This window comes from Peromyscus eremicus, unplaced genomic scaffold, assembly GCF_949786415.1.
Source record: "Peromyscus eremicus unplaced genomic scaffold, PerEre_H2_v1 PerEre#2#unplaced_1124, whole genome shotgun sequence".
NCBI lineage: Eukaryota > Metazoa > Chordata > Mammalia > Rodentia > Cricetidae > Peromyscus > Peromyscus eremicus.
In genome coordinates, this window is record NW_026735359.1 from 102829 (window position 1) to 123165 (window position 20337).

At 43.3% G+C, this 20337-nt stretch overlaps 1 long non-coding RNA gene across 1 annotated transcript; it reads left to right on the forward strand.

The window, feature by feature from the left end:
• The first annotated feature begins 12189 nt into the window (after nucleotides 1-12189).
• LOC131902001 (uncharacterized) lies at nucleotides 12190-17145 on the forward strand. The gene is made up of 3 exons (XR_009376971.1): nucleotides 12190-13159; nucleotides 13343-13403; nucleotides 16988-17145. It is a non-coding gene; the product is annotated as an uncharacterized LOC131902001 (long non-coding RNA).
• The last annotated feature ends 3192 nt before the right edge of the window (nucleotides 17146-20337 follow it).

Here is a 20337-nt window from a genome sequence, read left to right on the forward strand (position 1 = left end):
CCAGGAGCCGACCCCCCCCCCCGAGCCTAGGATAACTCTCAAGATCGGGGGGCAGCCAGTAACCTTCTTAGTGGACACCGGGGCTCAACATTCAGTCCTGACTCATACCGGAGGCTCTCTCAGTGACCGCACAGCTTTGGTCCAGGGGGCCACGGGTAGCAGAAGGTATCAATGGACCACCGAGAGAAAGGTTCAGCTGGCATCCGGACAGGTAACCCACTCTTTTCTGCATATACCTGATTGCCCTCACCCATTATTGGGCCGAGACCTGTTGACTAAGCTCAAGGCTCAGATCTATTTTGATGACAAGGGGTCGACCGTTACGGGACCCAAAGGGACCCCCCTACAAGTCCTAGCCCTAAAATTAGAAGAAGAATACCGCCTGTTTGAATCCGAGGCCTCTAAGGGGCCACCGCAAGAGATGCAGGACTGGTTGAGAGAATTTCCCTTGGCATGGGCCGAGACTGGCGGCTTGGGGCTGGCTCACAACCAACTCCCACTTGTTATTCAGTTAAAAGCCTCCGCCACTCCCATTTCAATCAAACAGTATCCCATGTCCCTGGAAGCCCATGAGGGCATTAAACCACACATCCGGAGGCTCTTGGACCAGGGGGTACTTGTGCCCCGTCGATCCCCTTGAAATACCCCCCTCCTGCCTGTAAAAAAGCCTGGGACAGGGGATTATAGACTGTTTCAAGACTTGAGGGAGGTTAATAAACGAGTTGAAGATATACACCCCATGGTGCCAAACCCTTACAACCTCCTCAGCACTCTTCCACCAACCCACATTTGGTATACGATACTGGACTTAAAGGATGCCTTCTTCTGTCTGAGATTGCATCCCCAGAGCCAGCTGCTGTTTGCTTTTGAATGGAGGGACCCAGAGATGGGACTCTCAGGACAGTTGACCTGGACTCGGCTCCCCCAGGGGTTTAAGAACAGCCCGACCCTCTTTGATGAAGCCCTACACTCAGACCTGGCCGAGTTCCGGGTCGAACACCCAGCCTTAATCTTGCTTCAATATGTGGATGACCTCCTCCTAGCAGCCAGAACCCAGGCTGAATGTTTAAGAGGCACTCGGGCCCTTTTGGCTAAACTGGGACAGAAGGGCTATCGGGCTTCGGCAAAGAAGGGCCAGATTTGCCAAAGCAGAGTCATTTACCTGGGTTACACCCTGGAGGGAGGACAGAGATGGCTCACGGAGGCGAGGAAGGAGGCCATAATCTCCATACCCCCTCCAAGGAACCCCCGCCAGGTGCGGGAGTTCCTAGGTACAGCCGGCTACTGCCGCCTCTGGATCCCGGGTTTTACTGAGATGGCTGCCCCTCTGTATCCTCTCACCAAGCCCGGGGTCCTGTTCCACTGGGGAGAGGAACAACAACAGGCCTTTCAACGAATTAAGAGAACTTTACTCGAGTCACCAGCCCTTGGTCTACCAGATCTGACTAAGCCCTTTGAACTGTTCGTGGATGAGAACTCAGGCTTTGCAAAAGGAGTGCTGGTACAGAGGCTGGAGCCATGGAAGAGACCTGTAGCCTATCTATCCAAGAAATTAGACCCGGTAGCTGCAGGTTGGCCCCCTTGTCTGCGCATGGTGGCCTCCATTGCTGTCTTGCTCAAGGACACAGGGAAACTGACTTGGGGACAACCATTAACTGTGTTATCCTCCCATGCAGTAGAAGCTCTGGTCCGGTAGCCCCCAGATAAATGGCTCTCGTATTCCAGGATGACCCACTACCAGGCTCTATTGTTAGACACAGACCGAGTGATATTCGGACCAGTTGTCTCCCTCAACCCCGCAACCCTGATGCCCTTGCCAGACCCATCCGAGGAGCACAACTGCCTCCAGATTCTGGCGGAGGCCCATGGCACCCGCTCCGATCTAACAGATCAACCTCTGTCGAACCCAGATTTCATCTGGTTCACGGATGGGAGCAGCTTCCTCCAAGAAGGAGAAAGGAGGGCCGGGGCAGCCGTCACCACCGAATCAGAGGTAATTTGGGCCTCGCCGCTGCCACCCGGTACATCGGCCCAAAAGGCAGAACTGGTTGCGCTAACCCAGGCCCTCCGGATGGCGGAAGGTAAGAGACTCACAGTCTATACCGATAGCAGATATGCCTTTGCCACCGCCCATGTTCATGGAGAAATCTACAGAAGGAGAGGCCTCCTGACCTCGGAGGGCAAGGAAATTAAAAACAAAAAAGAAATTTTAGATCTCTTAAGGGCATTGTTCCTCCCACACCAGCTCAGCATTATACATTGTCCCGGGCACCAAAAGGGTGACTCTGTCGTAGCTTGGGGAAATCGGCTGGCCGATCTGACGGCCCGGACAGTAGCCTTACAAGCCCCCAGGGGCGACCAGCTGTTGGTCTTGCAGGACCAACAGCCAAGCAGGGACCCCATGCCCTATAGCCCGGAGGACCAGGAACTAGCAAAGAAAATGGGGGCGGAATGGAGCCCTGAACGACAAGCTTATATCATGGATGGCAAATAAGTTATGCCAACATCCCACACCAAATACTTGCTCAAGTTCCCTCATGCGCTAACCCATTTAAGCAAAAACAAGATGAAAGCCCTTCTGGCTGATGAGGCTTCGGACACTGTATTATTGAATCAAGAACAGGTCCTCCAACAGGTGACTTCCACTGCCATGCTTGTGCTCAAGTTAATCCAGGAAAAGCCCGTCTGCGTGGAGGGAGCCGTCTGCGAGGCCACCGCCCTGGAGTCCATTGGGAAATTGACTTCACTGAGGTAAAACCCGGACTGTATGGATACAGATACCTTCTGGTTTTTTTAGACACCTTTTCAGGATGGACAGAGGCCTTCCCTACCAAGAAGGAGACCGCTAACATGGTAACCAAGAAACTCCTGGATGACATCTTTCCCAGGTATGGAATGCCCCAGGTATTGGGGTCAGACAATGGGCCCGCCTTCGTCTCCCAGGTAAGTCAGAAGGTGGCCAGGCTATTGGGGATCGATTGGAAACTCCATTGTGCATACCGCCCCCAGAGCTCAGGACAGGTAGAACGCGTGAATAGAACCACTAAGGAGACTTTAACCAAATTAACGCTTGCAACTGGCACTAGAGATTGGGTGCTCCTACTCCCACTAGCCCTTTACCGAGCCCGGAATACTCCTGGGCCCCACGGCCTCACCCCGTTTGAGATTCTGTATGGGGCTCCCCCACTAATTATAAATTTCCTTCACCCTGATATTTCCTCTTTTGCCACTAGCCCTACCCTGGAGGCGCACCTCCAAGCCCTCCAACTGGTACAGAAGGTGGTGTGGAAACCCCTGGCCGATGCCTACCGGGAACAACTGACCCGCCCGGTGGAGCCTCACCCATTCAAGATTGGGGACTCTGTCTGGGTTCGACGCCATCAATCCAGGAACCTAGAGCCGAGATGGAAAGGACCGTACACCGTCTTGTTAACAACTCCCACTGCACTCAAGGTTGACGGGATAGCGGCTTGGGTCCATGCGTCGCATGTAAAGGCTGCCAAAGAACTCGACAAAGCTGAGAACACCGAGACGTCTACATGGAGGGTTCAACGCTCTCCAAACCCACTAAAGATAAGACTCACCCGTGGGCCCCCTTAATCCCCTTGATAGCCCTCCTGACAATAGGAGGGGCATCACCAGAGAGCCCCCACATGGTTAAGAAACTTACCTGGCAGATTATTTCCCAAACTGGGGACGTAGTTTGGTCCACGACTGCCAACCATGTTCCTAACATTTGGTGGCCATCCCTTACCCCTGATTTTTGCGAGCTTGCAGCTGGACTTGACACCTGGGATATACCTGAAGCTGAACATACTCTTGTTGGCCCAGCCCCTAAACCCCCTTTTGGAGTCCCTCACACTCGAGGACCCAGATGTGCCACCCCTGCTGCTCGCTGTTTACTGTCCTTGTATGATTTTTATGTTTGCCCTAAAGACGGCAGAAGTCGTGCCCTCGCGGCAAGATGTGGGGGATATGAAGAATTTTTTTGCAAAGCCTGGTCCTGTGAGACTACTGGGGCAGCTTACTGGAGGCCTTCCTCCTCATGGGACCTTATAACGGTTTCCCGGGGCTATATAAAAAGGGATCAATGTTATCCCACTGAAAGGGAACTACAACCACAGTATGGCAAGTCCTTGCCATTAAACATTTCATTCACTCCAAAAGGCAAGGGCTTCACAGGCTGGCCTGCAGGAAGGACATGGGGCCTTCACTGGTATTTAGACGGCTGGGATGCAGGGGTTACATTCAAAATACGATTAAAAATAGAAAATACCCACGCCACACCCATTGGACCCAGTCGGGTCCTTCCTGACCAGAAACCTCCCTCATTGCCTGCTCTAAGACCTGCCCAAGCTAGACCCCTGGCTACCCCCTCTGCTGGCCCCGATAATAATGCTGGCAAAGGGACCACTTCCCTTCCACCCTCACAGGCCCCCGCCACAGAGATTTCCCCCTACCCAGGAACCGGAGATAGGCTGCTCAATCTGGTCAAGGGTGCTTTCCTAGCTTTAAACCTTACCGACCCAGATAAAACCCAGGAATGCTGGCTATGCCTAATCTCCATTCCACCTTACTATGAAGGGATAGCAGCGACTGGCAACTATACTAACCAGACTTCTCCTCCCATGAGCTGTATCTCCGGCCCCCAGCACAAGCTAACTCTCTCCGAGGTCTCCAGACAAGGGCTCTGCTTAGGGGTTGTTCCCTCCTCCCATCAGAGTCTTTGCAAATCCACCCAGACCCTTACATCGGGAACTTATTATCTTGCAGCCCCTAACGGGACATATTGGGCATGTAACACGGGACTCACTCCCTGCGTTTCTGCCACGGTGCTGGACCAGAGCTCTGATTATTGCGTGCTGATAGAATTATGGCCCAAGGTTACTTATCATGAACCTGAATATATTTATAGTCACTTTGAAATGAGAAACACCCGATTTAAAAGAGAGCCTGTTTCCTTAACTCTAGCCCTGTTGTTGGGAGGGATCACCATGGGGGGAATCGCTGCGGGGGTAGGTACGGGGACTACAGCCCTCATGGAGACCAGTCAATTTAGACAACTTCAAGCAGCTATGCATACTGATATCCAGGCCCTAGAGAAATCTATAAGTGCCCTAGAAAAATCCCTTACATCTCTATGTGAAGTTGTTTTACAAAACAGGAGAGGGTTAGACATCCTCTTCCTACAAGAAGGTGGCCTATGTGCGGCCCTTAAAGAAGAATGTTGCTTCTATGCAGATCATACTGGAGTAGTCAGGGATAACATGGCTAAATTGAGAGAGAGACAACAACTATTCGAATCGCAACAGGGATGGTTTGAAGGATGGTTCCAAAGGTCACCCTGGTTTACCACCCTTTTCTCCATCATTATGGGCCCCCTAATCATCCTCCTGCTCATTTTAATATTTGGGCCATGCATCTTCAATAGATTGGTACAATTCGACAAGGACAGGGTTTCTGTTGTCCAGGCTTTGGTCCTGACCCAACAATATCAGAGGCTAAGACAGTCAGAGATGGAGATGACCTCTTATTCTCCATCCTAAAATGAAAGATTCCATATTGGGACCAGAAGAAAATGGGGGAATGAAAGACCCCGCTTATAGCAGGCTTTTACTTAGCATAAGAAACGCCATTCTGCGAGGCAAGTACCAGAAAAACAGGGCGTCCTTGGCCTAACTGCAAAATGTACGTTTAGATAAACCACTTGGCATAAACTGTAATCAGCCAGCTGCAAAAGCCTGGGACCAAGGAAACACCCACCCTGACCACCCGCCCTGGGAGAGAAACCGTGGAGTCAAAATAAGATATCTATGGTTGGCCACTTGGCCTTGGGGAATAAACAGTTGGGCTGGGAAAGCACCCCCAAGGCCAAGTCAGCCACACACATCAAATTTCCGAGAATTAAAAATATGTCCCCAAGTTCACCCTGGCCTTCTTTGAATCAACCAATGGGAACCCTGTAACTATGCTTCTCGCTTCTGTAACCATGCCTCTACCCCTGGGATCCTATAAAAAGTCCCCTTTACCCAAGGAGGGCGCACAAGTCCTCTGAGAGACTTTGTCGCCCCGGGTACCTGTGTATCGGAATAAACCCTCTTGCTGTTTGCATCTGATCCGTGGTTTCGGTGTGTTTCTTGGACTTGGGGTCTCTCCTGAGGGAAGATCTCCTCTGGGGGTCTTTCACCTCTTTAATTCATTAAAACCCAAAATATTTGTGTAAACATGTGAGGGATTTTTTTTAAAGGTTTTGAAGTTAAAGACACTTCTTTAATTTGGATCATTTTAGTGATAGGATCCACTTTTAGCTGCTTGGTGGCAGTGCACACTTTTAACCCCAGGAAGCAGAAGCATTTGGATTTTCTGAGTTTGAGGCCAGCCTGCTCAACAGAATGAGTTTCAGGGCTGCAACGATAAAACCTTCCTTGAAATCACCAAAAAACCAATCAACAAAGAATAAGATCCAACTTTAATCTGAGAAGCAACTCTTGGTGTCAGCCTACATATATAAAGAATATTGAAGAAGGAAGTTCTCTCTTCACCTGCTTGCCCTAGCTCTGGTTACCAATTTTTTTTTACTTTACTAGCAGTAGAGCCTTCTTCCTTAATATTGTGGTGTATACTCAAGACCAGCCCAGCTGAGATGTCCAGCCTCATGTACTGAACCACTACTGGACCTTTCAATTTTCCATTGGTAGACAGCCATTGTTAGACTAGCTCTACCACAGCTTGTGAGACAGTCTAATAAATCCACTTTGTACACACATGGAGAGATTCATTCTACCAGTCCTGTTTGTTAATATTCTGATCCTGCCCCTTGTCTGCATTCAATGTCCTGACATAAAAGCTTATTCTTAAGAGACATTTCCACCCATTTCGCTCTCTCTCTCTCTCCTGCTTTCCTCCCAGGAAGTGTGTGGACCCTTGCACTCTTCCCTCTCTTTCTCCTCCCACCCTTTTTTCCCTCTTTCTCTTCCCCTTATCTATTCCTCCACTAAATAGACCTCTTCACTCAGTGCTGTCTGAATGTCATCTTTGTCTGTCACCAGCAGCAGGGCACCTTGGCTCTCTATCTGCCAGAGCCTTCTTTATACAATTCATAACACTGTTCATGTACAGAAGCTTGAAGAATGCAGTGGTTTTTTTTTTTGTTTTGTTTTTTCAACTGCCCTAGGAGTAAGATATGCTGACTATTAACAGTGCTTGCAAGCATATTCTTCCTAGCTTCATTATGCTTTAAATATTCAACTTTCTTTGAAGCCTACCCTTTATTATTATTCATTTGCCAACAGTGTGCTCTGATTTTCAGGAATAAAAATCCTAAAGCAATGAAGCCATATCAGATGAGAGAAAGACCTATTATCTTGTTTGTGATCTACTTCCTGCCTTTCTTTCCTGGTTGTATAAAGTCCCTGTGACAACTAGGTAAAAAGTGGGTTCAGTTCACCTGACCTCAACTTGAAGTCACAAAACAAACATCTCCATTTCTATCTTTTAATCTCTCTTTGGTTATTAATATTCTGGGCACCCTTCCACCTGTGTGACTTGGAATCACTCCACCCGACATATTATAGTGGGCTGTACATGCTAGTCACACTGTGTCCAGGATGAAGAAGGGGAAGTGCCTACTAAGAGCAGAAAGATAGCAGGGTCTGCTATTGGAGTCAGGGGCAAGTGCTATTGAAATGCAAATGTTTAGAAAAGGTCTGGGTCTGTGGTGGAAGGCAGGGTCAGGAACCATTGTGCTGTGACTTTAAGCACAGTGTAACCCTATGGGAGGTGCTCTTGTTACTCAGGCCTCACTAGCCAATCCGGCCCTCCAGGTGACCTGCCAGTCAGAAGTGGTACAGGGTTCTTCCAGTTGCTAGCTTCAAGCTTGACTTTGAAAAGAAACTGACAGCAGCAGTTTTGTGTTGTGTGCTGTGCTGTGTGTGCTGGTGCAGAGAGCTGAGCAGAAAACCTGGGTGAGTTGGGAAACCACAGCATTGTGAGTAAGGTTCAGGAGCCAGAGTGGTGGGTCCTTCTCAGATCTGGGTGGGAAACTTCAGCCAGAATCCCTGTCCTGTGAGGTCCCATATGGTCCTTGAAACTTCCTATTCCCAGGGCAGGCCTCTGGATAACTTTGGCCTGGGGGCCTAATCTGTTCACATAATTGGGAGTAGGGAGGTGTGTATAGAAACATCTTTGTAGTCAACTTCAACATGCTTTTGGTGTCCTCATTGAAAGCAGGCCTACTTTGTCCAGTAACTTCTAGAGGTTCAGCACTTTGTATTTAACTTTCATGTGTAAGATCCATTTATAGTTAGTTTTGTGTAGGTTGTAAAAGGCATCTCATGTGTTGGGTAGCACTCCACAACTAAGATATGAGAGAGAGGAGTTGAAATAATGATATAAAGCATTTACTAATTCTTGAGACATAGTAAGTCTCACAAAATAGAATTTAACTGAGGGAGTACTGCCTGGAAAAAAAAACCTGCCAGGCAGTGGTTGCATACACCTTAAATGCCAGGACTCAGGAGGCAGAGCCAGGCAGATCTCCGTGAGTTTTACACTAGCCTGGTCTGCATAGCCAGATCCAGGACAGGCTCCAAAACTACATGGACAAACCCTGTCTTAACAAACAAAACAAAAACACTGAAAGATAAGAGTATTGTAGCCAGGTCTGTTAGAGGTTAGGAAAATAGGATATACATTTGTTCACCAGGATTGTCCAGACACTTGACTGCAAACCATTACAAAGGAGCCACATCTGATATACAACAAGCCACTAGGCCTAACACTATATCAAAGAATGGGATTCTAACTAGCTGCTCATTGAGGTGTTACAGGGTCATAACAAACCTTAAGTCCTGGCATGCCAAAAAGTTCCAGTTTTCTTCTTTACAAAATCCTATTGTGCCAGATGCACGATATAAAACCAGGTGACAACTTTGAAAAGTAAAACACTAACAGTTCAGTGGTGGTGGTGCTCGACTTTGCTCAGCACTCACTCAAGAGACAGAGTCAGGTTCATCACTGTGAGTTTGGTCCCACTTGGTCTACAGAGGTATGTCCAGGAAAGGATCCAAAACTACACAGTGAAAACATGTCCCAATGAAAAAAAGAAAAGAAAAGAAAAAAGAATAGTAGTACACTCTTTTATTAAGTTCTATACTGATCAAGCAATGGTTTCCTTTAGTCACTCATTCAGGGATTAGGAATATTCTTGGGAGAGCCTGTAACAACCTGGATCCTAAGCCTTGGGAGATTCCCTAAAGGCATAACATATTGATAATAGAACAGAGCTCCTTCCTTAAAACCAGGAATATGCTTTAAAGAGCAGGCAATGGTCTTGAATCAGGGCCTTTGTGGTGGGTTTGCTTCAGATCCCAAGAATCCAACACTTTCACCAAATATGGCTATGGTTATCTATCCACAGATCACTGTGGGCTTATTCAGTAATAGTCTTGAGATATCCTGTTTCACCATATGCAGCATGGTTTGATTAGCCTCCTCTCTGAGTCTGTCCTATTGTATGATACTTTCTGCTGACTTCCTAAAAGTTTCCCATTTCCTTCCATTTTGCCCCTAGAAGTATTATAAAGCTGCTACTCTTCTTAAGATGCATAGTTGACATGAGACATACCTTGTGCAAGATCTCCCCATCCCAGCTTTTATCTTTTCTACCTTATACTTTTTCTCTCTTTCTCATCCCTTGTGATCTTCACCTTAGGATCCTGTCACCTAAGAAGGTCCTGCTGTTTCACATCACTGGGGCACTTAAGTAATAATTTTGGAAATGTCTTTAATGTGTAAGTTTCCCATCTGTCCAAGGGGGTAAACTTGCAGTCTTCTGTCCCTCTTTAAGTTGTTCAGTGTGTGACCTAGAGCCTGAACCTAAATGTCACAAGATTGATAGAATATGTGGAATGTGGGGGGAAGGTGAGGGGGGCGGGAGGGGGGAGAACAAGGGAATCTGTGGCTGATATGTAGAACTGAATTGTATCGCAAAATTAAAAAAAAAAGAATATGTGGAATGCAAACTTTAATCACAGCAGGATAAAAGCAAGTTAGAACAAAAAATGAAACACCAAAGGTGATTTTGTTGTTAGGTAGAACCTAAATATGTTGTCTTTTCAAAGAATGTTGAAGATGTCAGGACTTTTTGTGGCAAAAATCATGCAATGATTATACAAGGTAATCCCTACTTCTAGAAGGGAACTTCATACAAAACTTGCTGTACCTGTGGTCCAGCATGTCAGTGTGCACCTGAATTAAGAAGTCAAACTTTGCAGGATCACCCATCATCTACTGGTCCTGGAAACAAGAAAGAATCAATATTTAATGTCATGGATTCTTAGTCTGGAGTTTCAGTTCAGCATTGTTGCAGGATTCTATGTTTGAGAGTCAGAAACCCAGTGAGGAGACTGGGAGATACCATTTCATGGAGTTGTGAGGATGAAGCCTGGTGTTGCTGGTTTTTGTTTTTAACTGTTTACTCTTTTGGGGGACTGCCACTTAGCTCTCAAAATAAATCATACACAGGGAGGATTACTCTTTCTTATAAGTGCTTGGCCTCAGTTTGGCTTGTATCTAGCCATCTTTTCCTAACTTATCTACTTTATGCCTCTGGGCTTTTATCTTTCTCTATTCTGTATACCTCTCTTTACTTTTGATTCCATGGTTTGCTGTGTAGCTGGGTGGCTGACCCCTGGTGTCCTCTGCTTTTCTTGCTCCTTCCTTTTTTCTTTTTAGTTTTGTCCTCCCAAGTGTTTTCTCTGCCTGCCAGCCCTGCCTAAACTTTTCTGCCAAGCTATTGGCTGTTCAACTCTTTATTAGACAAATGGTATTTTAGACAAAGTATCACAGCCTCACAGAGATAAACATATGCAACATAAAAGAATACAGCATATCTTTGCATCTTTAAAACAATTGTTCCACAGCATAGACAAACATAACACATCTTAATATTACACAACAGCCTGGATTGCATTTTGTGACCACATGATGTTGGGATATCTAAAGTATGAGACATCTCCCATGGAACCCTGTCTGAGATGAGGTAAATAAAAATATGAGAAATTGCATGGATAGGGCCATCTGAGCCTGCTGATATTGAATCCTCATGCATCTGAGACAGAGATAGAGAATTTGATGTCTGTCCTGCTCTACTTCAGTCTTGCCTTTGCCTAATCTTCTCTTGCTATGTATCCACTTCTCTATTTTAGAATTTGAATGACATTCTGTGCCACTGTATGTTGGAAAGTTATAATCCATTTTCGGAATTTACAAATATCACCATCAAGAGTCTGTCTTGAGTGTCAGAAGAGACTTGAACATGTGAAACAGTGTAGGGGCTCTCGCAGACTATGAGGATCATTGAAGTAACTAAAAGCATTTTCTTCATAGATGATCATGAACCTATAGGCACCTGGTTTAGAACATCATTGATTGAATGAAAAACCTCTCAGACACAATGATATACGGGAACATGTGTCTCTCCTTGCTGACTTTCTTTTGATTGCTTCTTTAGTAGGAGAAGCCTTTTGGGAGCAAACTCCTCACTAGGTGTGTGATATGCATCTCTATAGCCTCAACAGATTTCCTGTTCTTTGTCTATACTGAGTTGCGGTTGAAACTAATCACCCAGCTTCCTGGTATTTTCATGCCTTCACCATTAGAGAATCTATCTCAAAATCACAGAAGATAGAGTAGAAGCAATTGCTATTCAGTGCTAAGGGAGTTTGTTAACCTGGTCTTTTAATTATGTTGGCTATTTTTTAATACAAGGTTTGTCAGTGTAGTGCTTCGTGGCCTGAAAGGAGTTCTGTACACCAGGCTGGCCTGGAACTCAGAAATCCCCCTGATTCTGGCTCCCAATTCCATGGATTAAAGTGGGTGAACATTCCTGGCTGTTTTGTTCTTATATTATTGGGTTATGAGCTTGGGATGTAGGTTTTTGTACATGTCAAGCATATGCTGTTGTACTGAGCTTCACTCATATCTTGAATTTTAAAATTTGGCACCAGTTGTCATTCTATTTCTCTATTTGGCATGTATTCATGATATTAATATTGATTGAGCCATGTGAATCATCGCATTGCAGGTGCATGAACTTCCTCTGCCTGTTACATTTATTTTGAATTTTTAAATGAATATGAGTATTTTATCTGAATGCATGGATATGCATTATGTGGGTACCAGGTCCTCACAGTGATCAAAAGATGGTCTCAGTAACCCTGAACTTGGAATAATGGATAGTTGTGTTCCCTCATATAAGTACTGGCAATTGAGCCCACCTCTATCCAACACCAGCAAGAGCTTTTTACTAGCTTTCCATCTCTCTTGCCATGTGTTGATTATTTATGATCAACATTTTTATGGCTAATGCTTTCATGTTTCCTTTTATAACTATTTAAAACTATTATAGTACCTTTTAGTAAATTCATATTTTTGTTATAGTTTGAATTGGGGCACTTCAGGATTCTTGACGACTACAGAACAAAAGTAAATGCATAACACTTTGTAGGAACTACAGGAAAAACTTCTTAGTTCTTTCTATCTTTCTTTTTCTACTGATTTTTGCTTGGGAGACAGAATCTTAACATGTACTATTGGTTTGCCTAGACTTGATTGCATACACTAGGCTGGGATTCAACTCAGAGGCCTTTCTCTTCTGAGTCCTACAGTTAAAGGCATGTGCCAATACACCTAGTTTATCCATCTTATTTTTCTTCTCTACAGTTAGTAATTGTTCATACAATTTCTCTCATGTGTACTCTGTACTGTTAATCTGTTTAATTGTCTCTCTATGTTTGTCAATAAACATTTCTCTTGCAAGGTGACATTCCATTCAAAGGGTACAGAAATGACAGAAGTGATCCTCCTATTCAGTTTCCTTCTAAAGTGACTTGTTGACTACATTATAATTTGTATGTCATGAAGTAAGTGTGGGGAGCATCAGAATTATTTGACTCTACTCTCAAAGAAGTATACATTTACATTGTTGTCAGTATTATGGTTTCTCTTGTACACATGTATGGGATATTTTAGAATTCAGTGACCTATGATGATGTGCATGTCGACTTCACTTGGGAAGAATGGACTTTACTGGATCCTTCCCAGAAGAATCTCTACAAAGAGGTGATGATTGAGACCTACAGGAACCTCACTATTATAGGTAAGACAGTGTATTTTCCTTCACATTTTAAAATAAGAGGTTTTGGATGCTGATCTGTCATTTGATTGAGAATTAATATTAGGTGAATAAATTAGTCATATTCTAAGATTCACTGAAGATAGTAACATAAATTTTGGACAATTTTAAGGAAAATAACATATATTTTCTGGTACTATATTTTAGGATACAATTGGAAAAACCATAAAACTGAAGAGTATCCTCAAAGTTCTAGAGGAGATGAAAGGTAATTTTCTTGTGCTAATTGATACAAATGTGCCTCTGAGGAAATTAAAATGTGTCCTGGAAGTTTTAAACAAAAGCAACAGTGTAAATAACACAGATTAAAGTACAACAATGATTATTAAATTTGCAAAGCATTCTTTTAAAAAAAAGACAAGGGAACAGTGACTTACCAGATATTACCATTTGAATCATAGCACCATGGAAAATATGTTATAGAACTGACAATTAATTCATTTTATCCTACTCATATTACAAAAGTATACATAGTGAAGAGGTGATAATTATATTTTTAATCTTTCTAATAAGCACATAGTGAATAGTAATGGTATTGTACTTTGTATACTTGTTGTGACTGTGCTACTAACAGAGGGCGCAGTTAGAGTCAAGAGTCAAATGGCAGTTATTTTGAGGAAACCTTAATCCATATGCCACAAGTCCATGAGTACAGAAAGTCAAATTGTGAATTGAATGGTAAATAAATTTTATTGGTTAAGCTTTCTTTACTAGATATGTCATATGTCTCTCTGGATACAAGTCATATGAGAATAGGGATATGGAAAGACATAACATTCTCGATTCTTAGAGGAATTAGAAGATATATAGCAGTCCTCATACTTAATATGCTTGTTGAACTTGATTCAAGTATACAAGTAATTAGTTTTCCAGGTGTATTTTTGATGCATCAACAAAATCACTATGCCGAAAAGTTCTATCAGTAGTAGGACTTGAAAAATATTCTTTCTGTCCTAGTTCATTTAGTAAATGTACGATGACTCACGATATAGGAAAATTTATTAATGCAACACAGACATTAAAACTCTGACATTTTCCAGTTTTCTTCGAATAAATGAATAATCATATATAAAAATATTCTGTATATGTGAACCATGTAATATAAGATCTTACCATTACAAGTATCTTCACAGAAGGAACGTGTGATGTTGAACCTGTCATGGTGCTGCACTGCCTTAGCTGCCACCACATGACCTGCAGGGGCAGTGGGATAACATGTCCAAGAGTATTCTAAACTCAAATCTCCACAAAATGAGGGAAAATACAAAGAATACAAAGAGGAGAGGAACTGACACTAAAAGTCTTTAAAAGATGGTTGACCATTTAATCCAAGCCACAAGAGTGAGTTTATCTCCAATGTGGTAAATAGGCAGCAATTGGAGCACAGAAACTCACATGTCAGGTGTTCCCCTTCTTGAGTGTATACCTCCTATAAGGAGAGAAAAGGAACTTTGAAGCGTAAAGTCTCACTTGTCTGAATGGGATCATTTTCTGCTTCCCCGATGCCTGCAAAACATTCAGTTTGGAGCTCTGAATGGTAGTGAATCTAGAAAACATTCAGTTTATGAGAAGATCCTGAAACTTGAACTGAAGTCTGTCTAAGTCTAAGGCAATCAGGCATCTACAAAGAGCTGTGGAGTTTTGAAGAATTTTTAGAGATAGACCTTTGGGTGAGAAAGCCCAAGGTTCAAATGCCAGAACAATGCTTGAGGTGTACCTGAGGACAAGCTGGCATGAATTGTACTCAACAATCACTCATCTGTGGGAGTGAGCTAACTCCATATGCCAGAAACTATGGTTGCTTATAACTCCAGTTGCAAGGGCTCTGATTCCATCTTCTGGTCTCTGCAGGTACTGCACACAGACACAAGCAGGTAAACACACATGTACATAAAACAAAGCTTTAAAATGAAAGATTTATTTATTTATTAGGTATACAGCATGTATGGCTGCAGGCCAGAAGAGGGCACCAGATCTCATTACAGATGGTTGTGAGCCACCATGTGGTTGCTGGGAATTGAACTCAGGACCTCTGGAAGAGCAGTCAGTGCTCTTAACCTCTGAGCTATCTCTCCAGCCCTGCGTGGTGCACACTTTTAATTTCAGAACTTGGAAGGCAAAAGAAGGCAGAGCTCTGTGAGTTCAAGTCCAGCATGGTCTGCAGAGTGAGTTCTAGGACAGCCAGGGCTACACAGAGAAACTTGTTTTGAAAAACTAAAAAATGTAAAAAATGAAATTCTTGAAAGCCAGGTGGTTGTAGTGGATGCCTTTAATTCCAGCACCCAAGAGGCAAAGGCAGGTGAATCTCTGAGTTCAAGGCCAGCCTGGTCTACAGAATGAGTTCCAGGAGGGCCACTGAAGCTACAGAAAAAACAAAAATAAAAAATAAAATTCTGTACAGTGATATCACAGCCTTGAGATAGACAGCAGTCAGGGCTTAGTTAAAATGAACTTGTTCTGGTCCTGCATAGAAGCATTTGTGGTCTTCTGAACCAGCTTACTTTTAGGCAAAAGAAGCCTTATTCTCAAGTTAGAATAGCTCAGAATAGCTGTTCATTTGAGACCACCATTCACAGTATGAATAGGTGACTTTCCCATGCTGGTTTTTATATTTGTGTTCTATGTCCTTTGTGTGGGAATTGTGGCATTGATGCATTCTTTAAATATATCTTTTAGGTTATGCATTATGTTCTATTTCTCTTTTAAGTCATGCATCATGATATATTTGTATTTAGATCATACTGCATGATCAAAAAGATAATTTTGCTCTATAAATCTCCATCTGCCTAAGTGGCTAAACTTGCATTCTCCTGCCCTATTTATATTGTTAAATGGGCTACCTCAGGCCAGACTTAAGAGAGACTTAAGGATGACAGCACAAGTGGCATGCAAAATCTGTGTCAGACTGGCTTCTCTTCTGACATTAACTACCACTTGATGCATGTCATTATTTAAGATATTCTTGTTCATTAAACTTTTAGGTGTGTGGAAAAATTTATCCTTGGGGAGGCATATTCTCTTAGAGAAGTACCTCCAGCCTTGTAGAAAAAAAAATTCTGAGACAAACTTTCTTATGTTGGCTCTGGCAGCCATGAGCACAATCAATTTCACTGTGTTGTCCTTGTGATTGAACCAACTACAATTTTAGATTGAAGAACTCAATTACCACTGAGATTTTAAATTAAAAATTTGGGTTACGTAGTCAACTGTCCATTTTAGTAGCAGGAAAAGGATTTTTGTGTGCTTGGAGACTAGAATAGAAAGAATAATTTATTGTGTACTCTGCTGGGGCAAACAAGGTACGCAAACAGCTACAGAAGTCACTATTATGAAATACCACCTGATAGTGGCAGGATTGGTGATTTTGTAATTCCCCAGCATGTATTGATCCATGTCATGTGAGTGAAAGCAGCCTAGATTTTGGGTGGACAATTTGGGAATGTTAGCTTGAGCCCATGAGTATTGAATTTTGAACAATAAATTATCCTATGCAGATATTTTCAATCCTGCTTGTCATGGTTATTTCCAATAGCTGTAGCTGTGTGTGCCAGGTCACAGGTCTCAGCAGCTAACTTTGCACATAGGGCCATGGTGATATGATATCTTATTAATACCATTCCCTCTACCAGAGAATGGTGTTTTATTTTTGAAAGTCAATAGAGCCTTGTGTTTTTTTCAATTCTATTTATCTTTTTAAAAAGACAATTATTTGTTTCACTGTTAAAATTTGATTTTGTTTAAATGCATCTCTGCTCTAATCTCTTTTTTTCTTTTATTCTCCATTTTTTTCAGGTCATTAAGAATTTCAATTCTCTCTACTTGGACTCCCAGAGTGAGAATTGTTGAGACCAAGGTTGGATAAAGCACAGGGACAAATAGCCAAATGAACGGAAACACATGAACTATGAACCAATGGCTGAGGGGTCACCAACTGGATCAGGCCCTCTGAGTTGGTGAGACAGTTGATTGGTCTGATCTGTTTGGGAGGCATTCAGGCAGTGGGACCTGGTCCTGTGCTCATTGCATGAGTTGGCTGTTTGAAACCTGGGGCCTATGCAGGGTCCCTTGGCTCGGCCTGGGAGGAGGGGACTGGACCTACCTGGACTGAGTCTACCAGATTGATCTCAGTCTGTGGGGAAGGCTTTGCTCTGGAGGAGATGGGAATGGGGGGCGGGCTGGGGGGAAGGTGAGGGGGCGGGAGGGGGGAGAACAAGGGAATCCGTGGCTGATATGTAGAACTGAATTGTATTGCAAGATAAAAATTAAAAAAAAAAAAGAATTTCTTCTCATTTTTCTCAAGTGAGTTGATTATTTACTTCTGTCTAGAGCAATGTCTCCTGTTGCTTAGGCTTGCCTCATACTATGCAGTTGAGAATTGCTTTGAACATCTAATTCTGCTTCTGCTGCCCAGTGTGGGAAAGAAAGTTCTGCAAACTGCTTCAAGACTGGACCTAAACTGGTCATTGTGAAGTAAAAATAGACTGGTAAATGAGTGTCCTCCAACTTCCTCTGATTTTATTGCAAACTTCCATATGAAGAGGGACCTGTATAAGAATTGAGTTCACTGACCAACTTTAAAGCAGGTGTACTGTCCTTACAAAAAGGGATGGACAAGAAGAAGCCTCAAAGGTCTTTGCCTTTGACACTAGCTCACATTAGAAATAAGTAGTGAGGTGATCAATTTTATGTATTTTAGATGATTATTAATTGTTCTGACTGGCCATTTGCATCCAAAGAACAGGGAATTGAGAATGTGGATAAAGAACTGAACTTATCACAAATCCAAACTACAGTAGTAACATTAGTTTGACCAAAATAGAACTGGACAAAATGGTGTAGCCCTGCCTAAAAGAACTATTATTTTACAGGTTTAAGATGAACAACCGGAGAGAAAATGTGTGACTAAACATGTGGTGTGCTCTAACACAAATCCCTAGTCTCTGAAGGACATGGCCATGTAGCCTGTTTCAATTTTTAAAATAATTTTTTGGGATTATATTACCTCATTTGCATTGTTGCTTTTCTACCTCTAAGCCTTTCCATAGACACATCAATGTTTTTTTTAATTCATGATCTCCTTTTCCTTTAACAGCAGTTACTGTTTAATGTGACTTAAGTTTGTCTGCAGGATTTCTGAGCTATGAAGAAAATGGTAGGCTGCACAGGCCAGTGACTGTGTAATAAAACACACACCTCTTGGAAGAGGAACAGAAAGTGCTCTGAGAGACTGGAATAGTTTCTACTAAAATACATATTTCCCAGACTAGAGTACTGTCTGCCCCTAGGGTAGAATCCAGAGCTGTGAAGCCCTGTGCTGCCTTAGTCATTTGATCTCTGCTCATCTAGTAGAGGAGCTGCTACTCTCCTGAGGCCCTGTTGGAGACAAGCTATTGAGGAACTTTGGGCAAGCCTAGCAATCAGGAGCACCAGTAAGAGGTAGATTATGAGTTTTTTCAAGGATTCTCCTCTAATTCAGACACAGGGAACCGTGAGGTAGACTATCAGCAACGCCATGGAGAGTGGGGATTCATTGTTTTCCATGGAAGAGGAGCAGGATGGCTGAGCTGTCAGATCTGCTGGGAGTTCAAAGGATCATGTGACAGACTGCTTCTGTCGGAGAAGCAAAGAAAGAAAGGAAACTGTCACCATGAGGCAGTCTTAAAAAAATGGAGGGTTGGCTGAATGAGAGCTTTCCTAGCATGTGTGAGTCCTATATTCAAATTTATCATGAAAAGGTACAAACAAAAATTTGGGCTAGTGAGATGCTTCAGTATGTGGGTAAAGGTGCTTGCCTTAACCCTGCATCTGCAGGGCCAGTGCGGTGGAGGGTGAGAACCAATTTCCATAAGTTGTCCTCTGACAGCTCTATGGACATGTTGACTTGAATGAACCCTGTCCCTAATAAAATAAAAATGTCATGTGTTAAAATGTCACCACAAAACTCAGTATTTGCACAATCAATGCTAATTAAAATATTTCAACCAGGTGATGGTGGCACATGCCTTTAATTCCAGCTCAGGAGGCAGAGGCAGACAGATCTCTGAGTTTGCGGCCTGGTCTACTGTCCAAGTTCCAGGACAGTCAGGGATACATACAGCTACTCTGTCTTGAAAAAAATCCAAACCAAACCAAAAATTAAATAAATAAAAATAAATGTTTCCAAATCATATCCTTAATAATTTCAGAGTGAAAATGTCATGTTTTGTAACCAGGTAACACCCCTAAATGTCATGCATGAAGCCTTGTAGGGAAATCGGAGAATAGAAACATGGTAAATCAGGCCATGGTGTTCAGGGCCTTGATGACCCTCAACATCAGCACACCCTTGACACTGACTCATGATTCCACAAAGTCAAACCATGGGAAGGTTCTACACTCTCACCTGGAATATGAAAAGCCTGGGTTACATCTCCACAGGCCTGTGAACATACATGATCAACAAGCAGGGATGGATATGGTAGCCCAAGTCCTTAGTCCCAGCCTTCAGGCAGAAAGAAGCAGGTGGGTCTCTGAGTTCCAGGCCTGTAATGACTACGTTGAAAGACACTGTCTGGAAAAGAAAAAAAAAACTGCATAATGGAATATTGGTCTTTTTGAAAGCAAATCAAGAAATTCTGCTCATCAAGAAAAAACTGCTGGTTGCAGATGCTGGCAAATGGCTGTAAATAAACCCTCAGACAGTAGTGAGAAAATTTCCAACTTAGAAAATATTTGAACAGAAAGGTCAACAATGATATGAGAATATAATGACCAATAAGTGGAGCTGTGGAGACACTCGGAGGGTTTGAGCAGTCACTCTGCAATCCTGAGGACCTGAGTCTGAATCCTCAGCACCTACATAAAAACAAATCCTGGAATGTCATGGAAGACTCTAACCCCAGCAAGGGATGAAGGATATAAAAGTATCCTGAGAGCATGTAGCTCAGTGAAACCCTGTCACAAAATGAAGATACATGTTATTTCTCCCTGGTATCCATGTTTGCATATATGGTTGTACAATCTCATATGGTCACACCTGTGACACACACACACACACACACACACAAGACAAGCAATGGGTAGAGGGCAATGCCCACAATCAACTGATGTGGCGATTGAAATTAGAGGAAAAACTGGAGCACCTGACCAAGAGGACTGGCCCA